The 17,816-nt window shown below is 44.1% G+C and overlaps 1 long non-coding RNA gene across 2 annotated transcripts in view; it reads right to left on the bottom strand.

Moving 5' to 3' along the window:
- Positions 1-11,235: 11,235 nt before the first annotated feature.
- LOC146870688 (uncharacterized) overlaps positions 11,236-17,816 on the bottom strand; it is a 56,812-nt gene continuing 50,231 nt past the window's right edge. For both annotated transcript variants that reach the window (XR_014979025.1, XR_014979024.1), the window contains one exon: positions 11,236-12,761. This is a non-coding gene — a long non-coding RNA (uncharacterized LOC146870688). The remainder of the gene's footprint in view (positions 12,762-17,816) is intronic.

The raw sequence follows: 17,816 nt of genomic DNA on the forward strand, positions 1-17,816 counted from the left end.
AAACTCAGGGTGATTATTCTATCCTGTGTCTTTGTTTAGGAGCAGCCAAGATGACCCAAGCTGCAGCATGGAAGGATCCCGAGTCTCCCTCCATGTCTCAATGGCATGCCACTTTTGAAAGTCCCTTACAATGGAACACATGACTGATATCTTAGCAGATACTCGGAAACGTTTTGATTATATATAGGGAGCCCTGGTACAATTCCTTTCACAAGGACTCCCGCTCTTCTCCTGCCACACCTGTATAAGTGCACTTCATCTTTTTCAGGCATAATAAGGCTCACTACTGCCTCCACTTTGGAATGTGTCAGAACGTGTTAAACAATAATAATCCCCACACGTCGTTTAATACTCTGAAACTGTTATTAGCTTCCGATTTGATGATGGCTTCATATACTGTTGACAATGTCATGTAACTTCTTTAAACTTTTGAATATCAATAAGGGAAGTTTGATTTAAAAAGAAGGAATTCTGCCCATCATACCGAGCATGTGTGCCAGTCCTTGGAATTCAAAGTACAAGACTGTAATCTTGCCACATCCTGGTTCCACAGACAATCCCTTTGTCTCCATTGATCATATCAAATTGCATCTTGTAGCCGATTCTCAGTAGTAGACCACGAGGAGTCCCTGGTAGTTCCCTAACTCCTCTCACTACCATACAGGCAAGGCAATTCCTCTACAGCTGGTGAGCATCACAAAAGCTGTTTCTCCCCAGCTGGGGTGGGGGAGAATGCACTACAGTTAGTTCCTGCATCCTCTACAACTGCCAGTGACCTCTACTGAAGTGAGCACTGTTCTTACTACTGTGTCTTCTGCAGTTGTGGTCATTTTTAATGATCCATCTTGTTCAAATCCACATCTTGGGGATTTTTGTGGTGTCATGAGCTCGAGTTAGGCCCCCTTGGAATGAATACCATTTTTAGATGCTCACAGTACTTTCCTAAATTTGCCTTCTGTTTGCCACATCAACCGTTGGCACACATTTGCATTTGTAACTCTTGGACTAGTTTCTTGGAAACACTGGCCTTGCTGACATGGAACACTTTGTGAGCACAATATCACACTGCCTTGACATTAGGGACATGGCACTCATGTGCATGACACAAATGTTTTTGTTATTACGTCGATGTGACGAGGCAGCTATCTGTGAAATACAAACAATGGCAGGCTGATCACAATCTCGGGTCGAGGCATGGATACCATTTTCTATATATAACTTTTTGTCTTCTGACATAATCAGAGGAGACACTTCTGCTGCTTTACAGGGGTTCCTGCATGCCAAAGCTTTCGCCTAGTAGCTGACTGACATCTCCATGAGGGGTGCCCAATTTTTGACCAAGACAGGGTCTTACACTCTTACCGATCAGGTCCAGGAGAGGGCTTCTTGGTAAAACATACATCTGCACCCTAGACACATAGGTTCGTGTTTCGTATTGTAGGAGTCTGCTACATAGTTGTACTATTGTATATATATGCATATATATGTTGTGCCAACAAAATGGTTGAGCTATTTATTTTGTTCACTGTACTGACATTCAGTATAACTTTTGTCTGCTTCTGTCTATTAATCATCACAGCCCATACATTTTATGCAAGAATTACTACGGTTCAATAAATATTGAAGACGCCCCTCTGTGTATTTTTTATATATTTCTCACAGCGAAAGAGAGCACGAGTGACTGAGTGAAAGGTTGGAAGTCTGTCACCACGGTTTCTGAGGGAATAGAGTTGTCAGGTTCAGTGGTTGCCAGAACTGTTTACCCCTCTTTAGGTTTAGGGGACAACGGTGGCACTGCGATCTACCTGGTCCAAGGGACAACATATCCTGTGGGGGTGCATGGAATCAGTCTGGCACAATCCTAAATTTATGTGGCCCCCAATTGCGCAGTTCCTACTGATGGGTGGAAACTACATGACAGTGGTACCTGAGGCACCACTTTTTCGACAAACTACTTCTGGTTATTATGTGGGAGCAGAAGATTTCTCTTCTGACTCTTTTAACAGTTCATCTGTTCTACACAATCTTCCTGCCAAAATCTGTGTTTTCTTTTCATGGTTGAAATGCACTTATCTGGTCCCACTTTGGATATATGTTTCGATGATACTTTATCTGTTTTTTGTATTCCCATGTATTGGATTTGTGACAGTATTTTCCCGTTGATTAATGGTCACTAACTTCCAAAACGCTCTCCTAGAGAACTGGCCAATGGGGTGTTACCCCTCACTCTTCTTCACAGATGCTAATGAACATTCCAGCTATTCCAGTAACTGATTAAAAGTCCTTTAAAATATATTCGGCCCTACTTAGATCCTGCAGATACCATATGTGTTTAAAGTTTCTATGGGGGATGTAATAGTACCTGAGTTACATTCAGATAACTGTGATGTTGAAACTGTAAACTCCATGCTCTTGGAGCTGGAGTATTATACTGTTTTCAGCTCAGAGGAATTGTACCTTAATTCTGCTAACTATGCCAGAATGTTTTGTTATCATCATTACGGATATCATTATTTACATCAAGCTAGTGTTCAACGTACACTTTCTAATTACACACAATGGGAACATTGTCCCAGTCCCCCACAAGGGACTTCCAAAACACATAAAGATGAATTCAAATACTTTTCAGAATATAACATGTCAGATCCAGCAGCCTTTAATTTTAAATGTATCCCTACACCATCAAAAAAATACCTGTTTATAAACTAAGCTAATATATACTGACTCATTTGTTACCTAATTGGCTATCAAGGGCTGTGATTACTGGAAGGATACAACTGACATGAAGTCCATTTGGGGTACCAAACCATGGCAAGTTCAGTGAACGGAAACCTTGTTTTGATCCTGTTTAATCCCAACACAAAAGATTTTTCTGAATGACACTGTCCAACAGACTACATGTTGAGGATTTGCTAAAATTAAAGAAATGAATATACCCACAATTCCTTCCATTGCCCGGTTTGAAAATTGGCAACAGTTAACAAATTACACTGAGGACCAGCTCAATGGTATGTTACAGAATGGTACATTTAATTCCACATTTCCAAGTTCACACGGGTGGTTATTGTGGCCACTGGACACAAATGGTTGCATTGCACATTCTTTTTATTCCACACTGAGGTTTACAGATAGCCACCCTGACCCTCATTATTCCCATTCACCAACACTCAGGCAATACCACTGCCTATTCAGTGAGGAAATTATGTCAACAATGTTGGTTTTTGTTTTTAAGCGCTCGTAATGCCAGTGTACATGCTCCATTCGGGAGCCTCAGTATCCAGAAAGCATATATCAATACAAGCAATTTTTCGAAGGAACGAGAGACAGCAATAAAACAGAGGTAACTGAACAGGTGCTCCAAGAGCTAACAACCCGCCCCACCCAGTCCCCCCCCTCCCGGCACTTACAGGGATGTGACATCATGTAAACAAGGAATGGTAAGCAATGAAATATACACATTCGTCGACCTTAATAACAAAAATGAATACACCTATAATAGTCTCCAAGGCAGTACACCCCCATATGGAGGAATCCAGCGGAGAAGCAGAAAGGAAAGAAAAAAGAAAACGGAGAGACAAGGCACATCACAGATCAGGGTGGCTCAATAGGTACATTGTCAGCGGGGCCCAAAAGTCCTTAGGCCGGGATGACTCCGGCAAGTCCTCCTCATAAGTCTCCAATTGTTCCCTGCAATATTTCAGGTCCCGGATCCACCTGCGCACCGTGGGGAGCGTCTTGGCGCCCCAGCACTGCGCCACTGCTCGTTTGGCCATTAGCGTCGCCACTGCAACCAACCGCCGGTTGCCTGGTTTTAAGGATTTCACATCTCGCAGCAGACACACTTCCGGCACACACCGCACACGCTCAAGCACCACATCTGACAACACACTCACAACTTTGGTCCAAAAAGCAGCTACTCCTGCACACTGCCAGGTGAGGTGTAGGAAATCGGCACCCACTTGTCCACACCGCACACAACAATCTGTATCCCGTAATCTAAACTTCCATAGCTGCACTGGAGTATAGTACAGTTGGTGTAAAAATTTAAAATGAATAATGCGCAAATTGCAGTTGGCAGTGAGGCGTCCAGTTAGTTTACAGCAAAACTGCCAAAGGTCTAGCGGTATGGTATAACCCAACGCAGCATTCCATTTAAGATAAGAGGGGTGCTCCCCTGGCTCCTTCTCGCGCTGGGATGCAGCATATAATTTAGTGGACACCCAACCATTGACATGAACCCTAGCCAACGGCTCAGTATAAAGAACTCTGATCCACTGAAGGAAAAAGGGAGGGAAGCCCATTCTAGTAAGGACTGTGAACATATAAGCCCAATGAAGGGAGTCGAAGGCCTTCGTTGCGTCAAGCAGCACAGCCACAGCCTGGAAATCAGTCGAAGTAATGCAGGGTAGCAAACAACATGCGCAGGTTGTATGTGGTGGAACGAGCAGGAACAAAACCTGACTGGTCTGGAAGCACCAGTAGTGGAACCAGCGGCTGTATCCAGAGGGCTATCATTTTAGCTAATATATTGGCGTTTATGTTGCTAATCGAGAGGGGTCTGTATGAGTCACAGCGGTTGGGTGCCTTATCCGGTTTCAGGAGCATAACTAAAAGAGCTTTTCTAAGGGAGGGAGGGAGACGACCAGTATTGTATGCCTCTGCGTAGACCGCCAGCAGTCTAGGGGCCAGAGCGTCAGCGAATAACTTGTAAAACTCACTGGGGAGCCCATCAAGACCCGCAGCTTTGCAGGGAGGAAAAGACATAATGGCAAGTTTCACATCCTCCACATCAAAGGGCTGCGTAACATATTCCCTATGACCGGGGGACAGCCATCCCAGAGCAATGTCGTCAAGATAAGAATGTAAGTCATATTGCTGTAACTCGATTTTATTGTCATAAAGGCCTGCATAGAATTTGAGAATAGTCTCGCTGATATCTGCAGTTGTGTACTGAGCCTACCCTGTCTCGCTAAGTATTTCAGTGATGTGCTCCTGGCTACGCAGTGCAGTCAGCTTCTGAGCGAGTGAGTTGCTGGGCCTACCCCCCTCGCCATAGTATCGGGCTTTGCTGCGCCTTGACCTATGGAGTACTTCCTGATCAACCGTATCGTTATGTTTAGTAACCAGCTCCGGAATCGCAGATAGCGTTGCGGGGGAAGGGTCCGCATCGTAGACACGTTCTAAAGTGGAAATTTCATCAGCTAGTTTTCTGATCCTTCGCCATAGGTCTCTCAGGACGCCTGCCTGTGCCCCCATGCAAATCCCCCTAATAGTTACTTTAAAAGCCTCCCGGAGGACACCAGCACTTTCTACAGGACCCTCGTTTTCCCTGAAAAAATTGTGAATGACTTCCCCAATCGTATGTTTGAAAACTGAGTCAGTTAAGGAGGACGGCTGTAACCACCAAGTGACTGGAGGCCTCTCACATGCGGGGACCTGCAACTCTAAGAGCACAGGAGAGTGGTCCGAGAGCGTCCGGGCCATATGGCGCACTTCAGCCGTCCAAGTACATACAGCTTCAGTAGTCAACCAAAAATCCAATCGAGACCAGGTCCCATGCACGGAAGAAGTGAACGTGCTCTCACGTGCCCCAGGGTGTCGCAGTCGCCACACATCACTCAAGCACCCTGCAGCCATCAATCCCAATAGCCTCTCGGAAGCCTGCTTAGGCCTTACCACCTCGCTGCCCTTACGGTCAAAAGTGACATCCAGACAAACTTTAAAGTCACCACCCCAGATGATCTCCACCTCTGGAAAACTCGCAATGCGGTGCCACACATCTAAGAAAAAGGCCGAATCATCCATGTTTGATCCATACACATTCACCAACAACACATTGGGGCCACCTAACAGCCCATACACCAAGACTAGACGGCCCGAGTCATCAGTTTCAGTACGGATAACTGAGAATGGAACCCCCCCGTTTGACCAGAATCATCACCCCACGTGCATAGCTGGAGAATGAGGAGGCCACACGCACCCCCGCCCAACGACCCCCCCACAGTCTTTTCAGACACTGTTGTAAGATGTGTTTCCTGCAAATAGGCTATCTGCACGTCAAACCTGTCAAGATAAGCAAAGACAGAGCAAATCATTTTGGGGGTGTTCAAACCTCGTACATTCCAAGTTAGGAACCTTACTTTACCACCCATGGAGAACTGCACCAAGAAATAGATCTAACAATAGGACATGAAAAAGACATATATTCAAGCATACAAATGACACAGAGATATACCACACCCATAGATTGCAAGTGTCAAAGGACCCCCCAAACCCACCACCCTCCATCCCCCCACCCACTTTAGCATCCCCCAAGTCGCCAACGCCATCCAAGGAGAGCATAGCAAAAACGGGGTTCACCCATCGGGGGGCGTCAGAGAACAACTGGCCTCCTATCAAGTAGGAGGTGACTGAGCAGAACAACAACTATGCCTGATCCAAGAGCATACCCAACATTTTACCAGGCAAAAAAGAGGCAAGTATACATAAACAATCGAGGACCGTCCACCTGCAATAAGAGAGGTCATACATTGCATAGAAAGCACAGCACAGCCAAGGAGGCACAAAGAGAACCGCCCAGTCTGTCACGTGATATGGCAAAGAACAAAGAACCGCCCCCATTGCATCACTGATCCTCAGACTCAGATAGTGGTTGAGATTCGCGTCGCCTTCTCTTTGAGTGTTTCGCATGTTCCAGCGCTGCCTTGGGATTTGTGACGATCTTGTAGTTGCCATCCCGACCTATTTTCAAGCGGGTGGTATAAAGCATGGCATAGGGAACTCCTACAGATTGTAAAAACTTTTTGACAGCCCCGAACTCCCTTCGCGCCGCCTGTACAGTGACAGTAAAGTCTGGGAAAAAGGAGAGTGTGTTCCCTTGGTGTTCAATTGTTCCCTTAATTCTGGCCATGCACAAGATAGTGTCTCGGTCCCTATAGTTGAGTACTCGTGCAATAACAGGGCGTGGTGGGGCGCCCGGGACAGGTCGAGCTGCGAGGGAGCGATGGGCCCGCTCAATAATAAACATGGGGGAAAGTTGTTCAGTACCAAAAATGTCCGTGATCAATTTTTCAATAAAAGTCTCCATTTTCCCTACATTTGTGGACTCTGGCAGTCCCGTAATATGAATGTGTTCCATCTGGAATGGGCTTCCAAGTCTTCATTCTTGGCCTGAATAAGAGAGAGAACTTTTTCCATGTTTAGAATTTTCCCCGCAACGTCGCTCAAGCCATCCTATGTGGCGGATACTCTTTGCTCTACTTACCTCATACGAGCATTTTGTTTTTCGAGTTGCGACGACATGTGATCCAGATGTTGGTTAACAGCTGCCATTGTACCCTCTATGGATTGGAGGCTACGCTGCATGGCGATAAGTGTGGTTTCTATGGTAGAGGGTCCACCATCCTGGGCATCGGCCTCCGAGTCAGATGCTGCCTTCTGTGAGAGCTTGGAGGACTTGCACGCCTCAAACATGAGGCGGGGTTGTGATTTTTCAGTCCGACCCATACTGGCCGCAAGAGGAATCGATCTGAAGTGGAAAGGGGAGTTGAGGGCCCCCAAGCTAGGACTCCACAGTAGTGCAATATGGTGGGCCGCAGGCCGCCCCAACAAGTAATAAGGGGCCCCCGCTCCCCACAGCAGGAGAGGGCAGGTAGGTAAGCGCAATCCACGCAGGGGAGTGCAGCAGCGCACAGGTCACGGACCGCACCAGGCCCACACCCGCTTCCACAAACGCAGGCCCAACGCAGGTCGCGCCCCACTCACCGCCGCCAGCACCAGGGGCACAGGAGCCTTCCTCCGCCGCCGTCCGCTCAGGGGAGTTCGGCCACCCGGGGCCCACATGCCACCATACGCCGCCAGAGCTCCCAGTCACACGGAGCCCGCTGCAGTGCCACAAAGGCCAACAAACACCAGGGGGCCGCCGTCCACGCCCCCAATGTCGCTGTCACCGAACGTGCCGACACAGCAAAGTGCAAGAGAGGCCGCCGCACTCAGGACCTCGTGGGGGCTGCCATTTTGTGGCCAGGAAGCTGTTGATAAAAGTGGCTGGTATACCGCAGCAGCAGGCGGGGAGGGCACTACGAGCACACCAGTTGATGCAGGGGGATCTCGCCTGCTGGAATCACCCCTTTATGTCTCCAGATGGCTAGTATTCCAGGCGGATATTGGGCGGATTATGGCTCAGCCGGGCAGAGCCTCACACGGGTGCGGCCATCCTGCTGTGCGCCTACTAGCGCCCCCATGTCAACAATGGTTAGAACACTCCACACTATCTTAAGTGAAACAACATCTATCTCTCCTAACAGAGGACAAGGCCTTGTCAGATTTTCAATTGGGTCCTAAGTCTCCACGTTCTAAAAGATACATTTATGCTACATTTAATGAAATTTGGAAATTGTCACAAATGGAAGCTGCTGCAGGTAGAGACAAATTGAGCAAGGTAATTTGGATAAAGGGCTTGCTGTTGTTTATAACAGTAATAATTCGCATTTACAATGTAAATAACATTGTGCCATCTGTTATCGATATCGTGGAAAGTGACATGTCTACATTGTACCATGGGAAAAGTTAGCTTATATCAATCGAGCAGTTTAGCTGGACACTTCAGATCCTAAACAAAGGTTGCGTTCCTTAGCGTTAGCTTAATTCCAGCCACATATTCATGCCTTGGTGAAAAAAAGATGCAACCTTCACAATATTACACCTTGAGAAGTTAGAACAATTCCCTTTTCATATAGCAGAAACACCCTCCGCTGTGTAGTTAATATATTATTCTAAGCAACAATGGTCCCTAGGAAAGGGTGAACAAAACTGATAAATACAGACCCAGTCTGTGCTGTATTAGTTAAACGTGTCCAGCCGGACAGAGGTTCAATGTTTAATTTTTCAGCAATTCTTGGAGATATGCACAAGACAATATACTGAGAGTGGGACACAAGCCTGCATTCCACTACAGAAACGTAGAAACATACAAAACATATAGTCTGGGAAACATTTAAGCAAGGCTCAGGCAATGCTCATGGTTTGTTCTCAGGAGACAAATGTGTGGATCATCTTCCTCCCCCGCATCTACGGACATTGAGCCCCTGAGACATCACGCCGTAACCTACGGCTAAAGGCCATCGCGCCCACAGAGCACACTCCCGTGGCTCTTTTTCTGATTCAACAATTGATGTAATTTAAGGCACCTATAATTCAGACATGCTTATTTAATGTCCTGAAGATGATCCACACATTTGTCTCCTGGATCGAAACGCCGTCGACACCCTAAAACACCTCATACATACACTATGATGTTACTATTTGTCATGTAGAGGTGTTCCTTGCGATTTGTTTACCTCTAACTGTGAATTTTTTCTCCTAAGAACAAACCGTGAGCGTTGCCTGAGCCTTGCTTACATGTTTCCCAGCCTATATGTTTTGTATGTTTCTACGTTTCTGTAGTGAAATGCAGGCTTGTGTCCCACTCTCAGTATATTGTCTTGTACATAACTCCAAGAATTGCTGAAAAATTAAACATTGAACCTCTGTCCGGCTGGACACGTTTAACTAATAAGCACTGACTGGGTCTGTATTTTTCATGAAACATTTCCCTATCAATAGATATGAGCCAATAGAGGCAGCTTGATTAATGTAATATGGTCCCTCCCATTTTCTTATCGTTCTGAAATTAGCAACAAAGAAGTCTTCCATACTGGAAAGTAATGTGACTCTTCTGTCGGACATTCACTCTTTTGCACATACGTTACCATTCACGTTGCATGTAATGCTTCGGTAGTGAATTTGGCTTGTTATCTTAAAAGCAAACCAGCCCCTGCAATACTCCAACTAATTACAATTCTTTCAAATGGGAGTTATTTGATGTTACGTAATCAAGCCTGTTGTGAAATGTGCGCTGGGATCCCATTCATTTTATTAGTTTCCCAACTCGTCACGTGCTGCAACAACGTCCTTTTCCCTCCCATCCAAGGGGGTATGGGTAGTTTGCAGTGGCCTTCCATTCCAATTTCGAAGGTAGATTTTAACAACCTAAGCAGACTCAAAACACTATTGTTTCAAAACAAAGTAGCCCTATCATCTGCTAGGTAAGCCTTTGAATTACAAGTCGCAAGTACCTCCACCAAGATGCAGTCCTTGCTAAACACTAACCTCCAATTACATTTTGGCGAATCAGTCCATCGCATTTTTAATGCATCCAATACCACCGGCCTTGTGCACTTCTTTAAAGTTATCCTTTCTCGCTTGGTCAGTTTCGTTAAGACAATTTTTTTAGTAATAGAAGCCTTTATTCATCCCTCTTTTCTAGTGTGTTCAGAGGTTTCCTGATGCTGTTATTCATCCTCTGCGGTATTCTGATACTATTTTTGTTCCTCTGCAATGGATGTTGTCTTTCCCAGCCCACTGGAACTGCCACCGCTCCAGCTGTGCCATAAGTTTATGCTTCGATTCTTTGGAATCCTCTTGCTCCAGGAATTGGACCTGGATTGGTCATTGTCATTCCAACCAGCCTGGTTTACACACGTACAACCCATGTTTTACTGCCTCTGGTGCCCTTTCGAATGGGCACTATATATTTGCCTGACTCTGCCAGCACCAGCTCCTGTGGACATAGACCTGTTGATGAGTCCATTAGCGACCCATTTTCAAAGTTGGCCTTTGGACCTGCAGCTGCTTCACATGCCAGCTTTGAGCCCCTTGTTTCAATGGAAACTAGTACATCAGCATACATAGTTATAACACCTGGCTCAAATGGCACGGATGCAGATTACTGGGTTACTTTCTCAGCAACGGCTAAGACAGAGGACCATGCCTGTTGCCTGGAGCTGGTAAATTGAGCCATTGAACAATCATCATCTGCGGAGATGGAATCCTTTCTGGATTCAATTACTTTTCAACTTGCGAAAGACGTAATGGATACCTCCGACATGCTTTAATGTGGCTACCATTTTCTGACATTGACACATTGCATGTCTTATATTTAAGTTATAATCCTTTTATAACATGCTTATTAGCAACGCCTTGGTCTTGCTTAGCTTGTGGATATCATTAGTATTCTTCCCCTCGTTGTTACGTTACTGTCCTGCCCAAAAAGGGGGTGTGCTGTGTCCTCTGTAGGGCCCACTGTAGTTTTCCCTCATGTTAGCCTAACCACACATTCTGCACACGTTGTAGCCTGCTTCTGCTTTGCACATGTTATGAATTAATGTCGGGAAAAAATCCTTTAAGCAGTGCAAATCATTTAATCACCACATCTGCAACAAAAGGGAGTACAAAAAGGTTTATTGTACATGCCAGGCTAATTCAGCTGGGAGAGTGATGTACTATGAGCGAAGCACAAGTCAGTCTCAACTAACATACACTTCGGATCTCCTTCTTATAATACTAAGTTTGGCCTAGATCCATATTTAATACAATGTTCACAATAGAAAAAGCTTCCTGCTTTTCCGTTATGTCCCACCCAGATTACATACATTTATTTAAAGAACAGCTCTTTCCTGTTGTTTGTGACTTCTCATGCCAAACTAACAGACTACAATGGAAAACATTCTTGCTGCTCTGAATTTCCTGTTACATATCCTAGGCAGGACGTTCTCAGCTCGAATACAATGAAGAGGAAAAAACACTTAAACCAAACCACATTGAGACCATTTTTTGAAAGCAGGCTGTAGGTTATTTCTAGATACAATTGTGCAACTTTAACATGCATGTTTAAACAGCATTATACTGTTTTTCTGTCTTTACATAATATTTCACAGTGTGTGGGCATGTGACAGATAAAAGTGAATAATTAGGTACTAAATCTAAATTAGGGTTTTGATTCCTTTCATTCCCCTCTCTAGTCGATTCTTCGACTACTTCTTCACTACCCCTGTACATTTCTTCCAATTCTATATTTTGCATCTCTTTATTTCTCCTTATAGGGAACATACCTCTCACTTTAGCTGTAACCCTCTTGCAACATGCTAAGATAACCTGAAATACTAGGCACATCAACAGCAACTTAACTATTATAGGCAACAAGGCCTTAGACAACCCCGACATCCACGACGGCACCCAATCAAACCAGCCAGTGAACCACTCATCTGGAGCACCCCCCTCTTTCTTCATCTGTGCATGCAAATTATGCAAAGTCAATATGGCCTGAGTTAGATCTCCTTCATCTTCATCATTCGCCGGTATGAAAGTGCAGCATACTGAATTAAGTTTTTACATACTCCTCCTTCGATTGCTGTCATTAAGTCCAAAACATATCTGTTTTCCATCACCATAAGTCTGATCGAACGAAGCTCTTCTTTAATTGAATTAAAGACATCTTCAGTAGCATTTATGGCTTTCATCAGCTCCCAGCGGGTGATCTGAACCCAGCGAGCAGTTGCTTTTTCTTGAAACAAAGGTATCAGACTTCCAAAAAATGGTTGGCCGTCACTGAACAACCTATACTCTTTGGGCACATCCTGCCACACTGAAGTTCCAAAGTACTCAGCCATCCTTTTTCTTCTGTGATGATGCAGCAGAGTTGATGCTTTACTCATGGAATGCAAATGCAAATTTTGTATTTCTTTTGCTGGTATTACTATAGATGAAGTTTGCAAAGTCACCAGAGAGCAGATTCCGCTCCATTCGGGGGGTAATTGAGTGTATGTTCGAGCTCCACACTGCCAGTAAAAATCCATAAGGCTGGAGGTACTGCCCTGCACATCGGCATTGTAAATAGTTGAACTGCAATTGAGATTCCGTCCCACTTTAATAATCCCATTTCCCTGAAAGCAAAGAGAAAATCTCATTAGTTTCACAGCCAGTTTAGGATGACGTTTAGTTCCAGTCCATGTATATCTCTGTATGTTTTCATCCCATACTTGCTGACATGATGCTTTTATATCATCAAATCTCAAATGATTTTTTGTTTCTGTGCCATTCCATAAAGATATGGCCCTACATGAAAACCTAGCTCCAGTAAACCATTTATTATTGGCAAATACTGATGCTTCAATACTTAATACTGGCCTGGCTGCGTAATCTGGGAGCAGTGGTTTGGCAGAATAATTATTACAGGTGGATGATGGATTAGATCTCCCTAGAATACCTCGTTCCAATACGGCTTCCTCCCAATTTGCATAACTATATTTCTGCCCTGCTCCTTTCATTCTGGATATCTCTTTCATTATCTCTGTTTTATCTGTCAAAATTTGCAAATTTTCAGAGGTTGTATCAAATCTGGTTGTATTAACTCTGGCTGTCATAGGACTAACATGCGTTGGCTGTAACTGTGCTTTTATCCTACACAAGAAAAGATGCAATAAACACTTTGTCATATTAACAGGCACTTCTTTAGGATACGCTAAAGGTGGTGTTTCTATGGCATGGAGAATAAGAGAACATACATAACAACTATCATTTTGTGTATTGGTACCTATATCATGCATGCTTTTGTACCACAAATTATCAAGTAGAGATTCATGCAAAGGATGTATATCTGTTTCATTGAAAACAGCTCTACAAAAGCGTAATACTTCTTCCCTATGGGTGGGATCTTTTGCATCTACATAACACATAATACAATAGCAAATTATCAGAGTAATAATCATAACCACTGAACTCATTATTATACTATGAAAAATATCATTTAACTGTCTCTTCATTGTATAATTTGTTCTTGGACCATTGCCTCCTCCACTCCTTATGGGAGTGAGGCCAAAAATGGAATAATGTCCGTTACGTGCACCCAGTTCCGCATCCCCTCCACTTTTACTGCTGTTGGCGTGCTCTGTGTTACTTGGTAGGGGCCTAGAAACTTGGGATCCTTCCATGTTCTCACAAAGTTGCACACGAACACCCAGGAACCGATGCTAATGGCTGTAGACAAGGGCAGGGGTGGTGCAGTACTGTTGGCCTGTTGCAGCTGAACCTGTTTAGAATAAACCTGTACAGCTTTTGTTAAGGCAGACATGTATGCATTCATTTCTTGCCAAACACTTTCTAATGCAGACTTGGTATCAGAACGAATCATTTGATTTTGTTTAAAAGAAAAATTAGAATACCTACCTGTTACGACTTGGTGAGGGGTCAAATGATGATCTTTTGAAGGGGCATTTCTCAATCCATACAGGGCAAGGGGAAGGCAGTAAAGCCAATTCTTTTTCAGTGCCTCACAAATTTTTGACACTTTGCTTTTTAATAAGCCATTCATCCTCTGAACAATTCCATTACTCTCTGGGTGGTAAACTGAGGTAAACTGGTGTTCCACTCCTAATAGTGTAGTAATTTGCTGAAATACTGTGTTAGCAAAATGTTTTCCATTATCGCTGCGTATCGCCGCCGGAACCCCCCACCTAGGTATGACCTCTCTCACCAGGAATTTGGCTGCCTGGTCAGCATCACACCTGGAGCAGGGTCCTGCTTCAATCCATCGTGAAAATGGACACACCACTACTAACAAATACCTATATCCATTACATTTTTGTATCATATCTACAAAATCTATGTGTAACTCTATGAAAGGACCTATTGGTCCTGGAGTGGAGGATGAAGGCATTTTTGGTGACCTCTTATTAGAGTACTGATAACACACATGGCATGAAGCTAGAAATACATCAACTAATGGTCCTAGATTAGGGATAAACCAGTTTTTATTTAATTCATCCACCATTACTCTTTTAGAATTGTGTGTTGGTAAATTAAGTTGACGAAGGGCTGTTAGAAGTAATGACTGAGGCATTATAACTTTACCTGAAGTTGCTGATCTATAAAGAAGATCTGGAAATCCAGTCACTCCCCCCCTTGATTTCTAGAGATCTTTCTCATGTTGTGGCGCTGCATTTTGAATGTCTAATAATGCCCCTGTAGAAATATTCTCATAGTGTTGTATCTCAGCCTCATCATCTGCAGCTAAAGTGTGCATACTGCATGTTTTCATTGCATATAAACTAGCTTCCTTTGCTGCTGTATCAGCAGCTTCATTTCCCTTAGACACTAAATCTGTTCCCTTTTTATGTGCCTGGCACTTAACCACTGCTACTTGACATGGTATTTGTAATGCATCAATAAGGTCAGCAAAAAGATATTGGTGTGCTACTGGTGTCCCATCAGATTTAAGAAATCCTCGCCTTTCCCATCTCTTCAGCCCTGAGTAAACTGTGGAAGCTACATATGCTGAATCAGTGTATATTGTTACTGGCTGACCCTGACAAGCCTGTAGGGCCGTTATCAATGCTTTTAATTCAGCCACTTGGGCTGAGTCTTGGGATGGCAAGGTTAAGAGATGCACTGTGTGTAAGGTATAATCAGTAGGTGTACCAAAAGCCTCAACAACAGCTGCACCTGTATGTCTTTTACCTGTCTCCTGGTCTATCCATGAGGAACCATCAATAAATAATTGTCGGCCATCAGACAAGGGGTCCTCATGTGCCAGGTGATCGTCCTCCTCCAATGTTGCACTACAGTCATGATCAGTGGGCTCTAGTGGGTGCACTAAAAAAGTTGCAGGATTGACTGAGTGTACTCGCTCAATGCAGATAGAAGGGTTTGACAGTATTACTTCATAACCTGTTGCTCTTTGAGTGGTCAGTGTACTTTTACTTTTCTGCAGCACAGCAAATGGAGTGTGCTCAACATAAAATGTTACAGCGCATCCTGCTGTAATAGAACTACTCTTTCTTTTCTACTGCAAAACCTGCTGCTGCAAGCGCTCGCTCACAAGGAAAGTGACCTTTCATTACTGGATCTAATAGTCCACTAAAATAAGCGACGGGTTTATGACCCATTGGGTTTTTTTGAGTAAGGACTGATATCATGGAATCCTCTGTGGCAGCAGAAAACAGAAAAAATCTCTTTGTATAGTCTGGATTTGCTAGCACTGGGGCTGAAGCAATTGCTTCTTTCAATCTCTGAAATGCACTTATACTGTCATCACTCCACTGTATGCCTGTGTTGTCAGTTTTAGCTTGCTTCATTGCATATAATAGTGGTAGTATGATGGTAGCATAATCAAATACCCACTGACGTACAAAATTACAAAGGCCTAGACATTTCTGCATGTCTTTTACTGTCTTGGGTTGAGGATGATCACGTATAGTTTGTATTCTAGAACCAGCTATCTTTTTGCCATCTGCGGACAACACTTGGCCCAAATACAGCACTTCTCTTTGCACAAACTGTAATTTTTTGCTGTTCACTTTGTATCCCTTAGTAGCAAGTAGCGTTAGAAGATTGACAGTGTCCACAACACATTCAGATTCTGTTTTACTGCATATTAATAAATCATCTACATATTGCAAAACTGTACTGTCTGACTGGAAATTTAACAAATCATCTCTCAATACTCTATTAAACACAGATAGAGACTCACAATAGCCTTGTGGGAGTCTAGAGTACTGGATTTGTTCACCATCAAAACTGAAGGCTGTCAAATAATGACTGTCAGGATGTAAAGGTATGCTAAAAAAAGCATTCTTTAAATCCACCACAGAAAACCATTTGCTGTTACTTGGTATATTAGTCAATATCACAGATGGGTCTGGCACTATGGGGTACTCTGTTAATACTATGGCATTAAGGGGGTGAAAATCCTGAACCATCCTCCAAGTATTACCTGTAGATTTTTTCATAGGATAAATTGCTGTGTTACAAGGTGATGGACAGGAATACAGGACTCCCTGATCCTTCAGTCTTTGTATTGTCCCTCTAATACCTTCTTTTGCTTCTTTAGACAGTGGATACTGTTTTACATGTGGCAATTGTGCACCTGGCTTCAACTTTATCTTAAATGGTTCTGCAGATAGTATCAGTCCTACCTCATCTGGAGCTGATGTCCAGAGACAAGGTGGGACCGCTGCAAGTGCTTCAATATCATTGGAGGGGGATGGCACAACTGGTAACGTGGTCTGTGCACGGTAAACACGTACTAACAAGGGTGCAGTGTGTGTAGAAAGTCCTGGTGGGATCGTCTGAAAAGAGTTCTGAATCAGAAATGTCCAGCGGTCTCAGACCAGGCATAAGAAAAATCAGGACCTTCCAAATTCCTCCATCATTATCTGATGCCAGCAGAGCGCCCCACCTTCTGGATATTTCCATGCACTCAAGATAAAGGGTATTCACTTGTCCTAGTTCATCACCACCAGCTTGTCTCCTAAAAATTAATCTTGGTGGTAATTCCATCCATCTCCCTAAAAGTATTTCCTCTGTCTTCAGAACCGTAAGTACTGCATCTGCTAGCAATTTATAATGCACTGGCTCTGCCCTTCCAACCATATTTTCCTCTGGTATTCTTAGTAAATGTATCCCACATTTCGCTTGCCCTGGTATTTCACATGTCATGGACCCATCAGAGGAAAATCTTATTGTCATGTTTAATTTAGACATGATATCCCTTCCTAATAAATTTGCTGGTGAATTTGGAGAATAACGGAAATGCTCCTGCGTTCGCACTCCTGCCACCACTATGGGCACATGTGTTGTGTATGGAATGCGCTGTACTTCACCAGAGAAGCCCTGCGTATCCATGGCGGCAGAGGACAATGGAACATTTCCTTCTGAGAGGCAAGATTTTGTTGCCCCTGCATCAACCAAAAAAGCATATCTTCTTCCCATTATAATCATTTCTACCATTGGTTCTTCCTTTGGGTCTATAGTCCTAGCTACCACAGTACTATTGGGATTCCCTGGTGCGTCCCATCAGGCTGTATGATAAAAGAGGTTTGCTCCTTGAACAATCACTCCCCCCTTGTCCTTGACACCCTGTGCTCACCAGAGCAGTAGTCTGCACCTGATGCTGGCCTCCTCAATGCACAACAGGTGCTGGTGCCCCTTGAATAGGTACG

The sequence above is a fragment of the Triturus cristatus genome, chromosome 1_1, assembly GCF_964204655.1.
Source record: "Triturus cristatus chromosome 1_1, aTriCri1.1, whole genome shotgun sequence".
In the NCBI taxonomy this organism is placed as follows: domain Eukaryota; kingdom Metazoa; phylum Chordata; class Amphibia; order Caudata; family Salamandridae; genus Triturus; species Triturus cristatus.